Raw genomic sequence first — 20,441 nt, 5'->3', positions numbered from 1 at the left:
GGTTCGACTCCTCATCAAGATGTCATCGACATATATGAGGTTCCCTCTGGAAGCAGCATCTGACATGGCTTTGTGGAGGAAGATGTTGAACTCAGCAGGTGAGTTAGAGTAGCCAAAGGGGCAGCGGTTCCAAGTATATTGGCGATTTCCAAAGGAGAAAGCTAGTTTATACTGGTCCGCCGGCTCAACCTTCATGGTCCAGAAGCCATTGGCTAAGTCAACCGTAGAGAAGAAACGAGCATCTCTGACTCTGGCTAGCTCCTGATATAAATGGATCATAGGCCACCTGGAGAGAGGCACTTGTTTGTTCAGTGCACGATAGTCTATGGTGAGACGCCATTTCCCAGTCGGTTTCAGAACCGGCCAGATGGGAGAGTTGTAAGTGGAGTTACACTCTCTGATGATGTTTTTCTCCTTCAGCTGATCGAGGATCTCCTGGATCGACTCATAAGCAGCGAGGGGAATTTTGTACTGACGTACAAAAGTAGGAGGGGCATTCGGGTTCGTTGGAATGCGAACCGTATGCAGGTTTGTGAGTCCACAGTCCAGGGAGTCCCTGGATAAGATGGACTGAAACTCATAGAACAGGTTTCTAAGCTCTGCTCTCTGCTCCTCTGACTCCAGCGCATCCGCTTTGTCAAGCTGCTGGCTGACTTCGGCCTCAAAGCCGTCATAAGGTTCAGAGGAGGAGGGTCTCTGGTGTTCCGGGCTTTCAACCGGTGACTCAGAGGGTTGAGTATTTATTGCAAAAACCGTTAGACACTGACCGCCGTGAGTATCTAAGATTGCACTGCAAATGGGTTCCTCAGGAAGGGCTTCATGCCGCTTGATGGTAATCATTTGTGAAGGGAAAGTACTGAATGTGTCTACACCAACCTGTCTGTCGTTCAAGAACAACGGAAGTTGTCCGATCACGGGGACTGAAAGTTCGAAGTCATGGAATGAGCTATCTATCAGCATGCCCAAGGGCTTTCCTGCCGGCATGTGGATAGGACTCCGGGTTGGATTTTCGACCAACAAGTAGGCAGAACGATTGTTCAGCTCCAAGAGTGGCGTGCCACAGACGGCTAAGTTGAGCTCCAAGAAGTGTGGTGATGGCTGGAAGAAGGCCTGTGTGCCTGGCAGCTTCTGATGCTTCATCAGAGTCAGACGAACAGGCACTCCTTTGACCAGTGGGGGCAGAACCGTGCTGGCCTCAACCACTGCACGGCAGACCTGTGGAATGGTCTGTCCGGACAGCAAGTGTTCAGGGCCTTCTGAGCGAGGCTCAGAGGATGGTGTGGCCCGGGCCCAAAGGACTTGATTGCAAGTGTCCAGCTGGGCACCGAGTCGAACCAGCAGATCTGCTCCGATGAGTGCAGGTGGATCAAGCTGTGGTATGATGCTGAATGTATGTGTGAGCTGTCTTGCTCCAAGTTGGATAGTCAGAGAGCAGACCTCTGGCGCTTTCAGGAGCCTCTGCGGCCAAGTAGGTGACAAGAGCCGATGGCTACGTGTCACACTGACCAGAAGAGGGTCCTTCTGACGCAGGTGTTCGAACGTCTGCTGGCTGATGGCTGACTTTTCCGACCAAAGAGCAAGGCGAGCATCTGAGATGTCGGTGCAGTTGATGGTAAGACCTCCAACTATGTGTGGTGCATATGGCTGCAGGCTGACGTTCTTCAGCGAGCAGAGAAAAGATGAATGTGTGCAGAGCGGAGTTCCAGGAGCGGTTTCGTGCCTTTGCAGGTGGACATCGTCTGTGGGAGCTGTAGGGAGGGGCATGACCTTGGAACAAGGGTTTTGCTGCTCACTTATGCTGACTTCAAGAATGGAGGATGGTCGGCTGCTATCTGGGTTCCAGGGCTTCGGTGTGTCCACCTGGGCCCACAGTTGACCCTTCTGGCAGTCGATGAGGGGAGCTAGACGTTCAAGCAGGTCCTGACCAATTTGAAGTGGTTCAGTGTCTAGCTGGCAGACATAAAACGGGTGAACCAGAGTCATGTCTTGGAAGGTGATGTCCAGCCACGCCCGGTGAGTGATACACTCCCGGGTCTGGGTGTAGCTGGTGATTTTCAGGTCACAGGGCTCTACCTGGACTGGTTTTCCGAGCGACCGCATGGTGTCAGACACGCGATGGAACAGTGTGGAGCACATCAGGGTGATTTCTGAGCCGGTATCCAGCAGAGCATCAACCTGTATGCACCCACCTACGTTGGTGCTACAGTACAAACGGCGAGCATGATCATGGTATGTTAAGACACCAAGGAACTTCAGAAATTTAGTATCAGGTTTCTTTGGGGGGTAGATTTCAGGAGACTCCTGTGATCTACCAGTAGTGTTCCCCCAGCTGATCAGGTAGGTCCTGGCCACGCTGGGGGGTTGAGCCACGCCTAGTCATGCGGACGTTGGCTCTGGGTCTGGCTTCTTAGAAGAAGACTTTGGTGCAGGGGTCTCATCTGCAGATCTCAGCTGTTCCTTCTGTTTAGCTAGGAACTGCTGAAACATCTCCTGGAGGTCGGCTTTGGTCAAGTACTCACCTGCGGACTTGCGTTCGGGACTTACCTGTTGGCGGCGCTCCTTAAACCTTCCACTGTTCCAACCTACCTGCCGTTGGTTTTGGTTGGGCCACTTCCTGTCTGATTGTCCAGACCTAGGCGGCCGATTAGCACCCCCCTTCCCCTGTTGAGGAGATTGGGAATGCTCTCGCGATTTAGCAGGTCTAGGTTTAGCAGATTTTGGCTTAGTGGGTGGAGCTTCTGTTCCTTCGAGCTCCAAACGCGGCTCGGCGTCGGGAGCTAGGTGCATGACGCGGTGATGTGCGTCAGGCTTTTGGGGCTTTCCGCCGGCTTCCCAAGCCTGTTGAGCATATCTCCTAATCTCCTGAGTTGTCAGTTTTTTCATCCGACAATACATTGAGACTTCGGATCGAACACACTCGTGCAGGTTGTGAATGAACAGGGATCTGAAGGCAGGGTCTTCCTCGAGCCCAGGGCCGTTTCGACCTTGGAAATAAGCACTTTTGAGTCGGCGATAATACTCTCTGGGGGGTTCGTTTCTCCCGTGTTTGATAGAGAAGGCCCCCATTGTAGCTGACGCAGAGTCTGCATACGTGGCGTATTCATCCCTCAACGCTCGGCAGAGCGAGGAGTACCGATCTCGAATGTCAGGTGGTAGAGTTTCCATGAAACCATGCACCGTTCTAGATGTGGTTTTCCAAATTAGCTTGAGCTTTTCCCTTGAAGAGGGTGCTGGAAGATCAAGCAGACAACGTTCTATCTCCCTGAGATAATCGTCGACATTGGATTCACCGGTGTTAGGATCAAAGCGTTCTATGTCTTTAGCTAGCGATTCAATTTGACGTACACGGAGCCCTGACTCGCGGTACAGCACGTCATCCTCTGACTCTGACCCATGGTCTGTCTCAGAGGGCGCTGGATATCGCTGGTGTGCTCTGGGCTCCCAATGTTGACTCCTGGGGCCCAAATCGGGGTCCGGCATGCTGTGGCGGGCTTCTGGCACGTCACGTGGGTGTCTTGGGAGGTCCTCCTCCCGGGGCACGTCTGCGTAGTGCAGCCTGCATCTTTCAACTGGGGCTTCTGCGTAATACACTCTGTACGGGTATGGACTGGCGTAGGATGCTTTGTCCTGCAGCTGGTTATCGGCATGCCGAATACCGGAGTAGCTAGGATGGGTGGATGGTTGAGGTGCAGGTTGGGGTGCATAACCCCAATCGGCACCTTGCACCCTTCGTGGACTGGGGGAGCGGTCTAAATAGAGGTGCCGCTCAGCTGGTCGACTTCCCACTGATTGAGAAGGCCGTGAAGATGAGGGTGGTGGTCCAACCTGGGGTTCGAGGGCGAATTGCCCTCGGCCCCTAGATGGTCCTGAATGCCCTAGAGTGTGTGTAGGGAACGGGGCCGAAGGTTGGGACAGATAAGCTTCATCTCTCCCCTGCGGCGTACGTCCGTCCAGAGAGTCATGGTGTTTCCCCCCTTCCCACTGTCTGTTGTCATCAGCAGAAGGGGGCGGGGTCTTCTCCCCATCTTCCCCAGAATCGGTGCTGGTGTTGTCTTCCTCGATCAGCCTTCCATTTCGCTGTTTTTCAGCTAGCATACTCTGGAGGTTCATGATCTTCTGACCACGTTGGAGTCCTCTCTGATAGAGGATCAGGGCTAACTTAGCTAAGTGAACCTCGATTGGTTTTGTACCATCCAGGTTTTCTATTTGATCAATTACAGCTTCTAGCTCGTCGCTACGCTGTTCTTCAGTGAAATCCCTAGAAGGGTAGTCGGGTTCTCGAGCAACCGCGACCAGTTTGGACAATATTTGTCCAGAAAGTAGGCCAGGTTCACATTTGTGGGCCGCAGCGCCATCTGGTTGCTGGGAGTTGGTCAGTTCACTACTCTGTCCCTCCATTTTAACAACCGAACCAAAATAGCCTAGTAGAGCTTCTGCAGATAGCTCAAGCTGCACCTTTTGGGCAGCAACTGCTAGCTTTGTAGCAGAAAAACACTAAATTAACCTTTATGCGCACAGGTTTTAGCGTTTTAAGATTGCACGGAATGCCGTGACTGACGCTTAAAATACTATTCCTTTCAGTATTTTAGCAAAAGCTGGTGCGTTGCCGTAGCAACGTCTTACAACACTTGCAGTGTTAAATATGCTAGTTATTCCTTCAGAATATTAGCAAACAGGGTGTTATCAGTCTTTGAGTGAAGGTTTCAGTTCGTTATAATAGCCACTGTGAGTTAAAGTCTCTAAATTAGCAGTTAATTTTAGCCTAAAAGGGTTAGTCAGAATTACTTACACACTGCACCTTTAATGAAGAACTGAATTTTTACCTAAAAGGTGAACCAGAATTAATTACACGTTGCACCTTTAAGGAAAAACTGAATTTTAACCTAAAAGTCAACCAGAATTAATTTACACGTTGCACCTTTAAAGAAGCACTGAGTTACTGGTGAGAGTTCGATGCAGCTTCCTGCTCAGCGAAATCAGCACCACTCTGTTGCTGGTTCAAGGCTGAACAACTGATTATTTTTAATTCAAGCTCTTTGGATTTATTTGTTTGTTTGTGCCGGATAGAAATCTCTGTGTATCCAAGCCTCACACGGGCTGCACCAATTAATGTTGGGGTTATTAGGAGCGAGTAATTAGTAATTAATTAATTACTTTTGGATTCTTCAATAAATTCTGTAAATATGGGAATATTTACTGATTTATTAATTAATTAAGATATTCTTAGATATACGGGGCACCATTCCCTTCAAACGGGAAAAATTGAATCCAAAACTCTTATCAGTCTTTCTTGAAGTTCGTAGAATCCTTGGAGCAGAGACTTCTCTTCGACACAACAAAGCTACTGGAGACGAAAATCTGAATTTTATAACGTTTAATTAACAATTTGTCAAATGAATAGACAGTGGCATAAATGAATAATAACCATGTGATATAATAAAAGGATGTATATTCAAAATAATGTTCAAGGTGTTTTGTGTGTATGTATGTGTGTGTGTGTTTCTAAAGTGGAGTCTGTATGCAAGATGGCTGACCCCTTTGTCTGGCTAAAGTTTGGGTGGCAACTTGCACTTTAACTTCCAAGGCACTTAGAATCATAAGTAACTTAACCTTAAATTCACTCAAAACATTTCAAATGATCATGAAACAACACAAAAGATTAATCACAAGTTAATATCTTTTAGTTTCACCACTTGGCAATAGTAGGAAACGTTTAAAGATATTCAAACAATGATAAATAAGCAGTTTATTTATTCAAAATGACCCGACGGACGTGTTTGGGAACGAAAGAGGAAAACACGAAGCTACTTTTTAAGCAATAGCGCGGTTTTATTGCTTATTCTGGACTATAGAGGAAACGGGAGAAGAAAAGGAGAGAGAGAAATGAGTTTTCTGATCACCAGAACAGCAAGGCGTCCCCCGCTGTTTTTGATTTGACGGTTCTCCGTGTTTCTCCGCAGTTTGGCGTCGTCCGTCGGTTTGATGCTTTCTCCGTTGTTTTGGCCCCACGAGTGTTTCTCCAACGGGCTGGACACAAAGAGAACGAAGTTTCTTTTGGGCTGAGTTTGACAACTTACAGCGTCTCTGAGAGCTGGATGGAGCTCCGCTCGTTCCCAGTCAGGTCCTGATGGAGTTGGAGTGTAGTTTCCAGCAGTTCCGTCGGCTCAACTTGGGCACTTAGAGCTTCCGTGTGCTCAAGGGAGTCGGAGCGTTCGACAAGCGTGTCCTTACCGCCAGTTATCCTGGGCAAAAGAACGAGGTTTCTTTGTCTCTGCTGAAGATTTATGGTCTTAGTTCGCGGGAAAAGCTCCACGGCCTCCCGCACATGCGCAGAACGTGTTTCTGGTATTAGGCGGTGACATCATCACAATGCTTCCGTGTGCAAAGCATCATGGGAAATGAAGTTTCTTGGCGCCGATGTGATTATTTGCTTTTCAGAGCAATTGAAGCACAGTCATTTTGGAGAAAATCACTGCATAGTAATTTCCTCATGAGGTCAGACCCTCAACATAGCCTAAGGCGTTTCATTGCACAATCAAAACACTGTTGGGCTTGTCTTGTTATTGTTATTGTTGTTATTATTATTATTATTATTGTTGTTGTTGTTGTTGTTGTAGTTTTTATTATTTATTTTTACTTTATCATTATCAGCATTAATATTTTTATATTAATGTTGTGGGTGATTTTTTTTTAATTATTGTTTTTTTTACTACTATTATTATTATATTTAATTTTGCAAATGATAATAATGAATATAACAATACCCTTGTTATTATTATTTACTATAAGATTAATGTATGCGTTTAATTACTTATCTTTTCTCATACACATGAAGGCGTCATATTATAGCTACTCACACACACATCTATGGGTGCACTAAGGTTTGTCTCATGGAACGTACATGGAGCTGGCTCTAGAGAGAAGAGATAAAAAAATTTTGATCAGCTAAAGAGAGTGCAAGCAGACGTAATATTGTTACAAGAGACTCCTAGATCTGCCACATCCGCAGATGAACTTAGGACACCTGAGTTTCCCAGCATGTTCTCTGCCTGCTATAACTCTAGGCAAAGAGGTGTAGCTATTTTAATACACAAAAACATAAATTTCACAGTATTGGACACAGTCTTTGATCCAGAGGGTAGATTTATAATGTTAAAAATATCTATACAGAACCAACGCTTATGTATCATCAGCATATACTGTCCAAATATCGATGACCCTCCATTCTTTCATAATTTTTTCTCTGTACTCTCCGAACACTTGGACTGTCCACTTATACTTGGAGGTGATTTTAATTTTTGGATGAATTCCTTAACAGACAGGCTCAGTACAGCTGGGACTCAGCGCAATTGGCAATCCATTAACATAGTTAAACAGTACATGAGTGATTATGGGCTTTGTGATGCATGGCAATCTCTTCATCCTAACCGTAGAGAGTATACTTTTTTTCACACGCCCATCACTCTCATTCACATTTGGATTATTTTCTAGTGAGCAGCTCATTGTTGGCTGACATTTCAGACACTGAGATACACCCCATTGCTGTCAGCGACCATGCTCCGGTTTCTTTAACTCTGGTAAATAAGAAGACAATCCCACCAAGCAAAAACTGGAGGTTTAATACATCACTGCTTAAAGACGAAGGTTTTATTGATTTTTTTTAAAGGAGTGGGCTTTATATTTAGAACATAATGACCTGCCTGGAACATCAGCATCTATTCTTTGGGAGGCAGGAAAGGCATTGATGAGAGGTAAAATAATCTCTTTCTCATCACATAGGAAAAAAACAGAAAACAAACGTATTCAGGAGTTAGAAGAAATCATCAAGTCTTTAGAGGCATCCACAGAAGAAGAGTTAATGAGCAAATTACGTAAAGCTAAATTAGAACTTTATGGAATTATTGACAAAAAAACACAATTTTTAGCACAAAGACTACGAATAGAAAACTTTGAACATAGTAATAAATCAGGTAAATTCTTAGCTGGCCAACTAAAAATAAATAAAGAGAAAACTACCATATCTGCTGTTAAAGACTGAAAATATATGTATCTACCTTATAAGCTTCTTTTATATATTTACCTTATAAGCTCATTTGTATTACTCTATGCTATGGACACTTGCTCAGATACTCAAGGCCTCTACACAAAGATTTACAGCAGCATGTTCTGTTCTGCAACCTTGAAGGGAGTGAGCACATTCCAGCTCCTCTCAATTTCCTCTCGGTACCGGTGAAATGTATCTTCATGTATCAGGATGTTCCTAGTAATCTCAAGGATGCATGTTCTCGTGATGAATTAACTGTCCACTAACAAGGCTGTTATTTTTTACCTGTCATGACCAATGACGTATGTACATGGCAAACTGCATATGTAACATTCCTGTAATCTTCAACAAAAATCAGCCGTTTTCAGCAGAACGGAGAGAGTGTCTGAAGCAACTGTCAGGAGCAGATCGCGGGACCTGCTGAAGTTGCAAAGCTCTCTCCCCTCTTGAGCGGTGAAACAGTGACTGGACTTCTCTGATCATTTGACTCCACATTCTGCCAACTCAAAAGGTGTTTAACTCCATCTTCTCCGTACCCGTGCTTGGTCTAACAGAAGAAAGACCAACAAAAGTTGGCGTCACGAATAGGATTTTTTCTTTCTGAAGAAAAAGGAGTTTTTGGAGGACGATTCGACCAACCGACCCAGTGAACGATCTTGGCACAAAAACACCGCGGTGGAAATAAGGTAAGCAGAGCCTTTTATCTAAAATCTGCCTATTGGATTTATCCAAAGCCTTTGTGTCCAGAATCATAGTAGCTGTGGTCCTAAAATAATAGTTGGAGAAGAAAGTGGAGACAAGTCCAGAAAAAATAAGAGATTTTTGTAATGGTTTAATGGTAAAATAAGATAAGGATTTTTTACAATGTTTTAATGATAAATGAGATAAGGAAAGAGAACAGAGTTTGAGGCTGGAGGCCTAGGACAAGGTCCTAAAATTCCATTTTCCAGGTCGTGGCTGACCACACTATTTGCTGACGAGTGAATAGAAAATATAACGAGGTTATATTAAGCTAGGGTAAGGCCTTAGGGGTGGGAACCCTAAAATACTGCAGGTCAGGGACCTGGTTCGGGTTAAGGCCCTGGGAGGCTAGAGAGAGAGCTCCCTAAATTTTATGGCACAGGTCGAGGACCTGGTTCGGGTTAAGGGCCTGGGAGGCTAGAGAGAGAGCTCCCTAAATTCTAAAGGTCGAGGACCTTTGCATGAGATGAGAAAAATGTTCTAAGGTAACTGTTTTTGCATAAAATGAGCAATGTTTTTAACTGTTTTTGCATGAAATGAGCAATGTTTTTAACTGTTTCTGCATGAAATGAGCAATGTTGTTATGAAACTGTTTTTTTTGACACAAAACACACGCTATAGTTAGAGAACACGCTGTATGAATGTCAAGTCTCAATCAGCTTTGTCGGTAAAACAGAGGGAGCTGACTGATTAACTTGAATTACATAATAAAAGAGACAGAATAAACTCCAAATGAGAGTGAATGAGTCTCTTTAGGCTTAGCAAACATATTATCTGCACTCACAAGTGCAGATAGTAAGGATAAGTGTAAAAACACATAGATTTTTCATATCACAGCTAATAGGGATTAGTTGAATAAGCGGTAATCACCACACCCACCGCAGTTAAGTTGGGTAATGAATGAATGAACTGTACTAACAAATTGTATGTGTAAGTGAGAGAAATACAGCGCGCCTTTGTGGATGCTCTAGGCAAGATTTCCTCACCTGAAATACGGTTGAAGAAGGAAATACCACAAAGGTCATTGGCACTGTCTCACTAATTAATACTGGTGAGTTACAGCCCCCTATGGGCTGAAACCCTCGTCAGTCCAAATTGTCACCAAAATCAGCAACATACTAACAGAATGATGGAAAAAGAATATGATTGTGGAACGGAGGATGATGGATGGGGACCTAATGACATTCTGAGTACACTGGGAGAGCAATTAGCTTGCATGGAGACTGTAATAAATTTGACAAGCAGCCCAGTTGAAGCCACGAGAAATAAGGTTTTATTGAGAAAGTCAGCAGAAAAGGCGATGAAGGAAAAAGGAGTAGATGTTAACAGCAGAGGTAACTGGAGCAAGATTTGGGAAGTGAAGGCTGCAGAAGCGAGAGATAAAAGGCAGGAAGCTGCAGAGACTCTGAGGGAAGCTGGAGTGTTGACAAGAAAGAAAGTAAAAAGTGAGGTTGACAAGCAGGCAGCTCGTGTGAGTAAATACATGCAGTGGATAATGTTATGGAACGCCGCCAGGCCTAACATGAAAAAGGTGAAGAAGGAGCATAAATCTCCACCTCCTTACTCTTCGACAGCTGGAATGTATCCATTAATTAAAGTTACAAGCGGTACATTGGACATTCAGCCTGAAGTCCCGCTTGATAATATGAGTGAGTGGTCAAGTGTAACTATGACCTCAGGATCAGACGTTAAAGTCAGGCCCTCAGCCCCTGAGACACATAATCCTTTTCTGATAAGCAATGAAACATTAAACAGCAGTCCGTCTGCAACCAACCCAGCTGCACCGTTCGAATTAAGAGCTAAACGACAGGAAATAGATAACTCACAAAAACAATTCACCACTCCCTACTTCAATCAGGGCCTGGTCGCACCTGACTATAGCACGGGTATGAGCTCCCATGCTCCCCCTCCAGCACCTTGGGCAAACTGCCCACCAGTATGGCCTAAAGCACCAGATCAAAAGCAAACACCAATTTTTGCATCCTCCCAGTTAAAAGGTGAAGAGCAGGAAGACCCTAATAAAAGTGTAGTGGTTAAGATGGTTCTGGTAGGGCATGAATCATCTGATCCCCCTCCAGCAGCCAGTCAGAGTCATGAATCTCTCCTAGAGGAGGAATGGCCAGAGCCGCCCACTAAGGAAGAGTTTGGGGGAGAAGGGGATTTGCTTTCCCGCCCTCCATCCCCAGAACCAGAAAGAAGACACACTAGGTCCATGGGACCACCCACTTACCAATTACCCCTGGTGCAGAATAAACCCAACGCCCAGAAAGTCTATCAGCCGTATTCCCTTGGGGACATTCAGGCTTTAATAGATAAATTACCAGACATACAGGAGGGTGGAAACACTTGGCTCTCAGACTTTGACACCCTCACTGCTGGACAGGATCTTGCATTGGGAGACTTCAGAGCAGTAATCACTAGATGCACGTCACGCTCACAGGCGGAGGCCTTAGAGAAGGATGCTGGCACAACTCGTGATTCTAATTCTGTACCTCTCGGTAGAGTGATAGCTCAATTAGTCCCAGCAGTCAGAAAGATGTTTCCGCTGAAAGATAGCAGCTCAATGTGTAAATTTAAATGGGATGCTAAACAAAATCCTTCAATTTACCTGAACCAAGCCATTGACACCTGGGTGGCCCAAACTGGCCAGCACCCATCTAAACGGGGCACGAGCAGTATGTGGTTTAAAAATGCAGTCCTGAAGGGAGTCCCTGACTCGGTGACTCAGAAAATGGAGGACAACCCTGATTTGCAGGATTGTGATTTTAGCAAATGGAAAAAACATCTTATTTTTAACCTTAATAAAATGCAGGTAAAGGAAGAAAAAGACTCTGATAACTTAGAAGATTTACAAAAACAATTGCTCAGGGTCCAATTACAAGCCGCAAAAAAGACTTTAGGAGAAAAGGGGGACAAGGTTAAGAAACAAATGGTTGCGTCCACAGCCACACCCCCACCACAGCAGACACTCCCTGATCAGGTTTCACCTATAGCTTGGCAGCCGCAGCCACCATATTCAGGGCAGCCACAGCCACAATATTCAGGGCCATATGTAAACACACCCAACCCATATGCTGCCCAGCGACCACCTTTTGCTGGTCGAACCAGAGGCGGTTTCAGGGGAAGGGGACAGTGGAGGCCAGTAGGCGGCAAAGGGGGACCACGTGCTCAAGACATTTGCTATAACTGTGGTCAACCAGGACATTGGTACAGGAACTGCCCCTTGCCATACAGCCCACAAAAGGAAGGTCGAGGCAGAGGCACCTTTTCAGGACGAGGAGGGCCTACCGGACCCCACACCCAGATGCCAATGATGGGCTGGGAACAGTGGGAGGGTGGTCCAAGACAATAGGACGCCCCACAGAGAAACTCCGACGGTCAGGGAGCCACGGCAGACCACCTGCTGTCAATAACTGTAGATGGACAACATCAACCATTTATGGTTGACACTGGTGCCACCTGCTCCACCATACAAACTGCGCCGCCCTCTAAGACATCTACACGCACTATCTCAGTTACGGGCTTCTCTGGGGAACAACAAACTCTGCCTTTCTCCCTGCCACTCCCAACTACGGTGGGAAACCAGACAGTACTGCACAGCTTCGTCTGTTCACCAACAGTTCCAGTCAACTTACTAGGAAGAGATCTCCTCATCAAAATTGGAGCCACCATTTTGTGTGGTCCTACGGGACTTACTGTCACTCTACCAGAAGGGACTATTTTGCCCTGCACCGGAGAAGCCAGTGATGGCATATACTTGGCCCAAAAACTGCCTGACATATCAAACTGTGCTGAGATTTATTGGGCTCTGTTGGACACAGAAACCAAGGACACTCCTGGCTTAATGACTCTGTACCAGCAGTGGAAACCCTGGCTGACTCAGGTCCATCCTTATGTTTCTCCCCCTGACCCTCCTCACCTAACATTATTCTATGACAGGCATGATTCAGTTTGGTACAAGGAAGCCTTCCAAAATCATTTAGAGGGACAGCAATGGTGTGTACAAACAACAGATATTTATGCTGCACCAGAAGGTGTGGCCGCGGCAGCCAACCTAACCCAGGAACAATTGGCATGGTACATGATGGAAGATGAGGCAGTACCTCATGTCTCTCTTGCTTTACATCCAGCCCATCAGGCAAAAGAACTAGGAGGAATGGTTAAACGTTCCTTAGCAACCACTAATTGGCGTTCAACTCCTCTTCCACAAGTGTCGTATTCAGACTCGACTCAGACATTTAAAATCACTGCGGTTTGTACTAATTCGACACATTTACATCAGGAAACTATTAGCAGATCTCATGGCCGTGAACGAACCGATCACCCTGATGCTCTAACAATGTTAGACTCGCTCCCCACCTCCCTGTGGTCAACAGGCCCCACCGATGTTGGGTTGGTGTCCATCCCACCTGTGACCTTTCACCTGAAAGATCATGCTCCCCTGTGGGTTCCACAATACCCACACAAACCATATGCTGAAGAAGGGATAGCAGACACCATCAATGGCCTGTTGCAGGCAGGGGTGTTGGAGCCATCCATGTCAGAATGGAACACTCCGATTTTACCTGTAGAAAAGAAAAATACTGGTAAATATCGAATGGTCCATGACTTGCGTCGTATAAACGCCCTACTTAACACAGACTCACTTCCCGTCCCTAACCCATATGTGGCTCTGACAAATTTACCACCTTCACATGCATGGTTTACCTGCATAGATTTGGCAAATGCATTCTTTTGTCTTCCACTTCATGAGTCTCTGAGGGACATTTTCTCTTTCACATTCAGAGGGCAGCAATTCAGATACACGCGGTTGCCACAAGGGTTCACCCTGTCACCTGGTTTGTTCAACCAATGTTTGCGTCAGCTCCTAGACACATGCCCCCTACCTGATGACTGTGTTTTAGTGCAGTATGTTGATGATTTGCTCCTGTCAGCGCCCTCTGCGGGCTCCTGTCTGCAAGCTACTCAAACATTACTAACTCATTTGGCCAAGCTTGGATTTAAGGTCAGCCGGTCCAAACTTCAAATAGCCAGGAAACAAGTATCATTTTTGGGCAGAATGGTGTCACAAGTTGGTGTGTCATTGTCACCAGATCACAGAAACTCCATTCTCCATCACTCTAAACCTGAAACAGTCAAAGACATGTTATCTTTCCTAGGCCTGACAGGCTACAGTAGACACTTCATCCCTAATTATGTTGGTCTCACTGCCCCACTACGTGCTCTCATAGCACCTTTTGGGATGCGTCAACTCACAGCTCACCTGAACTGGACTATTCCAGCAGAAGAAGCTTTCATAAAACTTAAACAACAACTCTCCACTGCTAGTGATTTAGCTACTGCAGACTACAAGTCTACGTTTTTCCTTGATGTTTCTGGATCAGAAACTCATGTTAATGGAGTTCTGTTCCAGAAAAAAGGGGGAGGTCAGAGACAAGTCTTGATGTACATAAGTGTCATGCTAGATAACATGGAAAAAAGACACCCACCCTGCACACAACATGTAGCAGGCCTTGCAAAAATTTTACAAAAAACAGCACATATTGTAATGGGCTATCCTCTGAAAGTACTAACAACACACAGTGTAGTAGCTTACATTACATCACAAGCTTTCACCATGACCCCACTAAGACAAAGAAAAATCAGTAAGATCCTAGAGGCCCCACACATCACCTACACACATGAAGGGATAAACATGGCAGATCACATGGGTAATGGGGAACCTCATTCGTGCGAACAAAGAACAGCAATAGAAGAAAAAGTCAGGCCAGATTTAAGTGCAATCCCACTACAAAATCCTGATAAGAACTGGTTCACAGACGGCTGTTGCTACAGAGATGACAATGATGGATTAAAAGCTGCCTGGGCAGTAGTAGAGCAACTCCCTACAGTCGAGTGGTTCACTGCAGGAGCGGAAAAGCTGAAAGGACAACAGTCAGCACAGAGAGCAGAAGTGTTAGCTATTATTGCCGCTCTCAAAATGAGTACAGGGAAGAAAGTAAATATTTACAGTGACTCAGCTTATGCTGTAGGAGCCGTACATGTTGAATTGAAACAGTGGTTGAGAGCTGGCTTTGTGACTGCTGGGGTGAAACCCATAAAACATGAGTCTGAGATGAGGGAACTAGCAGAAGCTTTATTCCTTCCAGCAGAAGTGGCGGTGATAAAATGCAAAGGACATAGTCAGGGCTCTGACTTTATATCTAAGGGAAATCAGGAGGCAGATAGAGCTGCCAAGATAACAGCTGAATATCTTCCTGTATATAACCTAGTGGTTGAGACAGTAACTGTTGGAAAAAGCATTGATCCTAGGATCTCCATCACAAAAGAAACACTGAAGGACATGCAAGATCAAGCTTCAGCACAGGAAAAAACTTTATGGTTGGCAAGAGGGGCCACTAACACAGATGTTTGGAGAAGTCCAGATGGTAGACCCTTACTACCACCTGGCATCAGGCAAACAGCAATGGAAGAAGCACATGGTGTTTGACATGTTCGTGTAGCACAGATGATGAGAAATTTGTCCCCCTGGTGGCATCCATACCTAACAGACATGGCCAGATATTTGGTTAAAACTTGTACAGAATGTACTCAGTTTGGCATTAAACCCACCCTGAAACCAATCCAAGGTCAATTTCCAATACCAACATGCCCTGGAAAAGAGATAATCATAGATTTCACAGATATGATTGACAGGGTAAAAGGCTACAGGTATCTCCTAGTGTGTGTAGATGCCTACACTGGATGGCCGGAGGCTTGGCCTGCGAAAAAAGAAGAAAGCAAAACAGTCATCAAATGTTTGATCAATCATTACATTCCCCAACACGGGTTCCCGGAAAAAATCAGATCGGACAATGGGACACATTTTAAGAACAAAGATCTACAAGAGGTTGAAACCATGCTGGGATTGAAACACAAGTTTGGTTCAGTGTATCATCCCCAATCCCAGGGAAAGGTGGAAAGGATGAATCAAACGCTAAAGGTCAAATTGGCTAAAATCTGTGCACAGACCAAATTAACTTGGTTAGAAGCTTTGCCCTTTGCTCTGATGCCCACGCGGAGCTCAGTTAACAAAACCACAAGGTTCACTCCCTTTGAACTACAGACTGGACGGCCGTTTCCAGGACCTGCCACAAAATTACCTCTGACTGCTGACCTGACTGACTCCCTCGACTCAAGGTCATATTATAACCTGTTGCATAGTCTTGTCTCTCAGTTCTCGTTACAGGTTAAGGCTGACCGTACCACCACAGATGCCCCATCTCCACAACCTGGGACAGATTGGGTCCTGCTGAAAGTCACCAAAAAGAAGTGGACGGAACCGAGGTGGACCGGACCCTACAGGATCACAGAGAGGACGTCACACGCTGTCCGGCTGGACGGCAAAGGAGACTCCTGGTACCATTGGACCCAGTGTGCTGCAGCGGAAGAGCCACTCCGCACCCTGACCGAGGTCCAAGAGAACCTGTCACAAAGGGAGGAGCCAAACCAGGAAGAGAAGCAGCTGACATCTGCCTAACCAGAAAAAGGATCCAAAAACCAGGAAGAGAAGTAGCTGACTACAGTAGCGTGCCAAGCTACCAATTCTGCGGGACGAGGTAGCATGCCAAGCTGCCACCACATCCTGCAGGACGAGAATCTTGATATCATCACCCCCTGCAGCTGCCTGGAGCCAGTGGAGGGACCTCAACAGGGGGAAGAAGTAACCACCCTACGAACATTCTACAAGGGTTCTATTTAACACCCTCATTTATCTTACAAGGGTTATATTTAACACCTTCCATTTATTTTATCTGGGTTCTATTTCACACCCTCATTTATTTTACAAGGGTTATATTTTATACCCACTACTCATTTTATATTATTACTCATTTACCTGTTTAGTATTAGATATATGTTTACGCTCATTGCATTTCTAAAACTGAATGTACAGATTGATCACCATTGCCATCTCTCCTCCACCTGCTGACCCAATTATCCAGATGCCCTTGTTACTAGCCAATCCTAACATCTATTTGGGAGGGGAACCCTCTGATGATAGTGATGACTCTCATGATGAAGAAGATGATGTTAGAGTGTGAGAATGTTCAGTGATTTATGTAACAATCCTTTCACCTGTTCATTTCTATGAGTTTTTGATTGTGTTTTTATTTTTATTTTTTTGATCATTGATTACCTAGGCATGCCCACTCTGTGCCAAAAGGCGTTCGTCCCAAAATGGGAGGACATGGGGGAATTTTCCCTATTAACGTACGATAATTAGGGTTTTTCGCCCTCATACGGGTGAGCATGCGATCCATTCATGTTGTAACATGTTCAGTTACATATATGATCATGTTTTTTGTATTAGTTTACTGCTAGAAATATGAGAAGCTGTAATCTGATTGATTGTTTGTATTGGTATTTTAAAACTTTGCTTATTAGATTCTTTTTGATGAAATTTGGTGTTGTTGTTTTGATTTCCTACATCTTGGTTGAACTCTTAAAAGAGTTCAAAAAGGGGATTGAAAATATATGTATCTACCTTATAAGCTTCTTTTATATATTTACCTTATAAGCTCATTTGTATTACTCTATGCTATGGACACTTGCTCAGATACTCAAGGCCTCTACACAAAGATTTACAGCAGCATGTTCTGTTCTGCAACCTTGAAGGGAGTGAGCACATTCCAGCTCCTCTCAATTTCCTCTCGGTACCGGTGAAATGTATCTTCATGTATCAGGATGTTCCTAGTAATCTCAAGGATGCATGTTCTCGTGATGAATTAACTGTCCACTAACAAGGCTGTTATTTTTTACCTGTCATGACCAATGACGTATGTACATGGCAAACTGCGTATGTAACATTCCTGTAATCTTCAATAAAAATCAGCCGTTTTCAGCAGAACGGAGAGAGTGTCTGAAGCAACTGTCAGGAGCAGATCGCGGGACCTGCTGAAGTTGCAAAGCTCTCTCCCCTCTTGAGCGGTGAAACAGTGACTGGACTTTTCTGATCATTTGACTCCACATTCTGCCAACTCAAAAGGTGTTTAACTCCATCTTCTCCGTACCCGTGCTTGGTCTAACAGAAGAAAGACCAACAAGACTCAACCGGGAATATAGTTAATGACCCTGAAAGAATAAACAACACCTTCAGAGACTTTTACCAAACTTTGTACTCACCACAGATAAACCCATCAGATAATGAGATCAATGAGTTCCTTGACAGGATAACACTTCCTAAATTATCAGACAGCCAAGTTACAGTCCTGGACTCGCCACTAACATCAGCGGAGCTCCAGGAAGCCCTTAGATCCATGACTAATAGGAAAGCTCCAGGCCCAGACGGGTTCCCAGTAGAGTTCTACAAAGAATTCTGGATCATTCTGGCTCCAACATTTTTCAGAATGGTGAGGGAAATTGAAGAGAGGGGCAGATTACAGCCAAACATGAATTCAGCCAATATTAGTCTCTTGTTAAAACCAGGCAAAGACCCAGCATTTCCAACCAGCTATCGCCCAATTTCTCTTATTAATGTTGATCTCAAAATAATTTGTAAAGCCCTGGCCAAAAGATTAGGGAAGGTAACCCCCTTCATAATACACCCTGACCAAACTGGTTCCATTAAGGGTAGACAGTCTCACGTAGATTACTTAATTTGATAGATTTCTCTTACAGTAGAAACATAGAAACTAGTATATTATCTCTAGATGCAGAAAAAGCTTTTGATAGAGTTAACTGGAAGTTCTTATTTGCAACTTTACATAAATTTGGTTTTGGGAACTTCTTCATAAATTGGCTACAAACATTATACAGTTCACCAACAGCACGTGTCAGGACGAACGACCAAATATCAGCTAGCTTCTGTCTTCAGAGGGGGACCAGGCAGGGATGCCCACTCTCCCCCTCACCATTTGCTGTATTTATCGAACCACTAGCAGCAGCAATTAGGCAAACAACAGATATTAAAGGGATAAAGTGTAAGAAAATAGAACATAAGATCAGTCTTTATGCAGATGATGTTTTACTCTTTCTCCAGAATTCTCAATCCTCTCTCTCCCAAGCAATAGAACTGATAAACTCTTTTTCAAGAGTTTCAGATTACTCTATAAACTGGTTAAAATCCACAGTTCTCCCAATTAATTTCTCATTTGTCAATTTGCTTAATACACAATTGGAGTCAGGGAATATCACATACCTGGGAATTAATATCTCTCCCAAGTTAGCATATCTAACCAAACTAAACTACATCCCACTTTTAAGGAAAGTGGAAGATGATCTTGCAAGATGGAAATCCTTACCAATATCACTCATGGGGAGAGTTGCTACAATTAAAATGATGGTCTTACCCAGAATAAATTACTGATTCTCGATGATCCCAAACAAACCACCAGCTGTCTGGTTTAAATCTCTGGACTCCTCAAATACTAAATTCCTTTGGCAGCATAAATCTCCACGAATTAGCTTAAAAACGCTTCAGAAGACCAAAGACAGAGGAGGACTGGATTTACCCAACTTTTATTATTATTTCTTAGCCAACAGGCTGCAATATATACCAAGATGGTTGCAAGATAACCCACTAGATGAGTCCTGGTCAGATATAGAACAGACACTTTGCAATACGATAGAGCTTTCAGACTTACCATTTACTAGCTCAAGCATAAGAAAACATGAAAGCTTCAAAAGTATTAGTATCAGCACCTCGCTGACAGCATGGTGGGAGTATCTTAAGATGACAGAGTCTTCACTAGTACCATGCAGATGCACACCTATCTGGAATAATCCTGACATTTTGCAAAATAACAAAATGATGAACCTTCCGGACTGGAAAAACAAAGGAATCCTATACCTGGAACACATATATGAAGCACTGGACTTCCTCCCATTTAATAGAATAGTCTCCCAATTTGGAATGGATAAGAATAGCTTTTTAGAATATCACCAAATTAAATCTGTAGTCAAACAAAAATTTAAGCTCAATAAAATAGAATTACAAACACCACCAAGGGTATATGACTTTTATAATCTCAAACCCCCCAAACTACTGTCTAAAGTATATAAGACACTGTCCAAAACAGACAATAAAATTGCAATGCCTATTGAAAAATGGGAGGTGGATCTGTCAGTTAGCTTTGACCAGGACTTCTGGTCCCAAACTTGTTTAAAAACTTTTTAAATGATCAGACACCTCAATTTACAATTAATTCAGTACAAAATTCTACACAGAGTACACTATACAGGTCATCGGATGTTCAAGATGGGGTTTGTGTCGTCTGACACCTGTACACACTGCACAAACATTCCTGACAATTACATTCATGCACTGTGGTCCTGCCCACCTGTCCAGGAATTTTGGGGTAGAGTATGTGAGGATCTGTCAAAATGTCTGAAATGTCATATCCCAACTTCCCCCTCTCTTTGTTTACTGGGAAACCTGGACGATGTCCCGATTGAAACATCTTTGGTTCACGTGGTTCTGACTGCCATATGTATCGCTAAGAAAACTATCCTCTTGAATTGGAAAAATAGAGAAACTCTCTGCATTAACCAGTAAAGAAATCTTTTGTTAGATCATATTGCACTTGATTTAGCCTCTGCTTCCACTTCAAATCAATCTCTCTGGGCTCCTTTGATCGGTTCCATCATATAGCGAAGATGTGGGACCATTGATGTTGTC

General features: G+C 44.4%; 1 protein-coding gene across 1 annotated transcript in view; it reads left to right on the top strand.

Moving 5' to 3' along the window:
- LOC139069993 (uncharacterized) overlaps positions 1-19,795 on the top strand; it is a 452,948-nt gene extending 433,153 nt beyond the window's left edge. Inside the window, exon 2 of the mRNA XM_070551508.1 lies at positions 19,516-19,795. The gene's annotated coding sequence lies outside the window, so the exon portion shown is untranslated. The remainder of the gene's footprint in view (positions 1-19,515) is intronic.
- Positions 19,796-20,441: the final 646 nt, after the last annotated feature.

The sequence above is a fragment of the Nothobranchius furzeri genome, chromosome 5 (assembly GCF_043380555.1).
Source record: "Nothobranchius furzeri strain GRZ-AD chromosome 5, NfurGRZ-RIMD1, whole genome shotgun sequence".
Lineage (NCBI taxonomy): Eukaryota > Metazoa > Chordata > Actinopteri > Cyprinodontiformes > Nothobranchiidae > Nothobranchius > Nothobranchius furzeri.
Note: the sequence above shows the minus strand (reverse complement) of the source record. Positions and strands in the feature narration are given on the sequence as shown.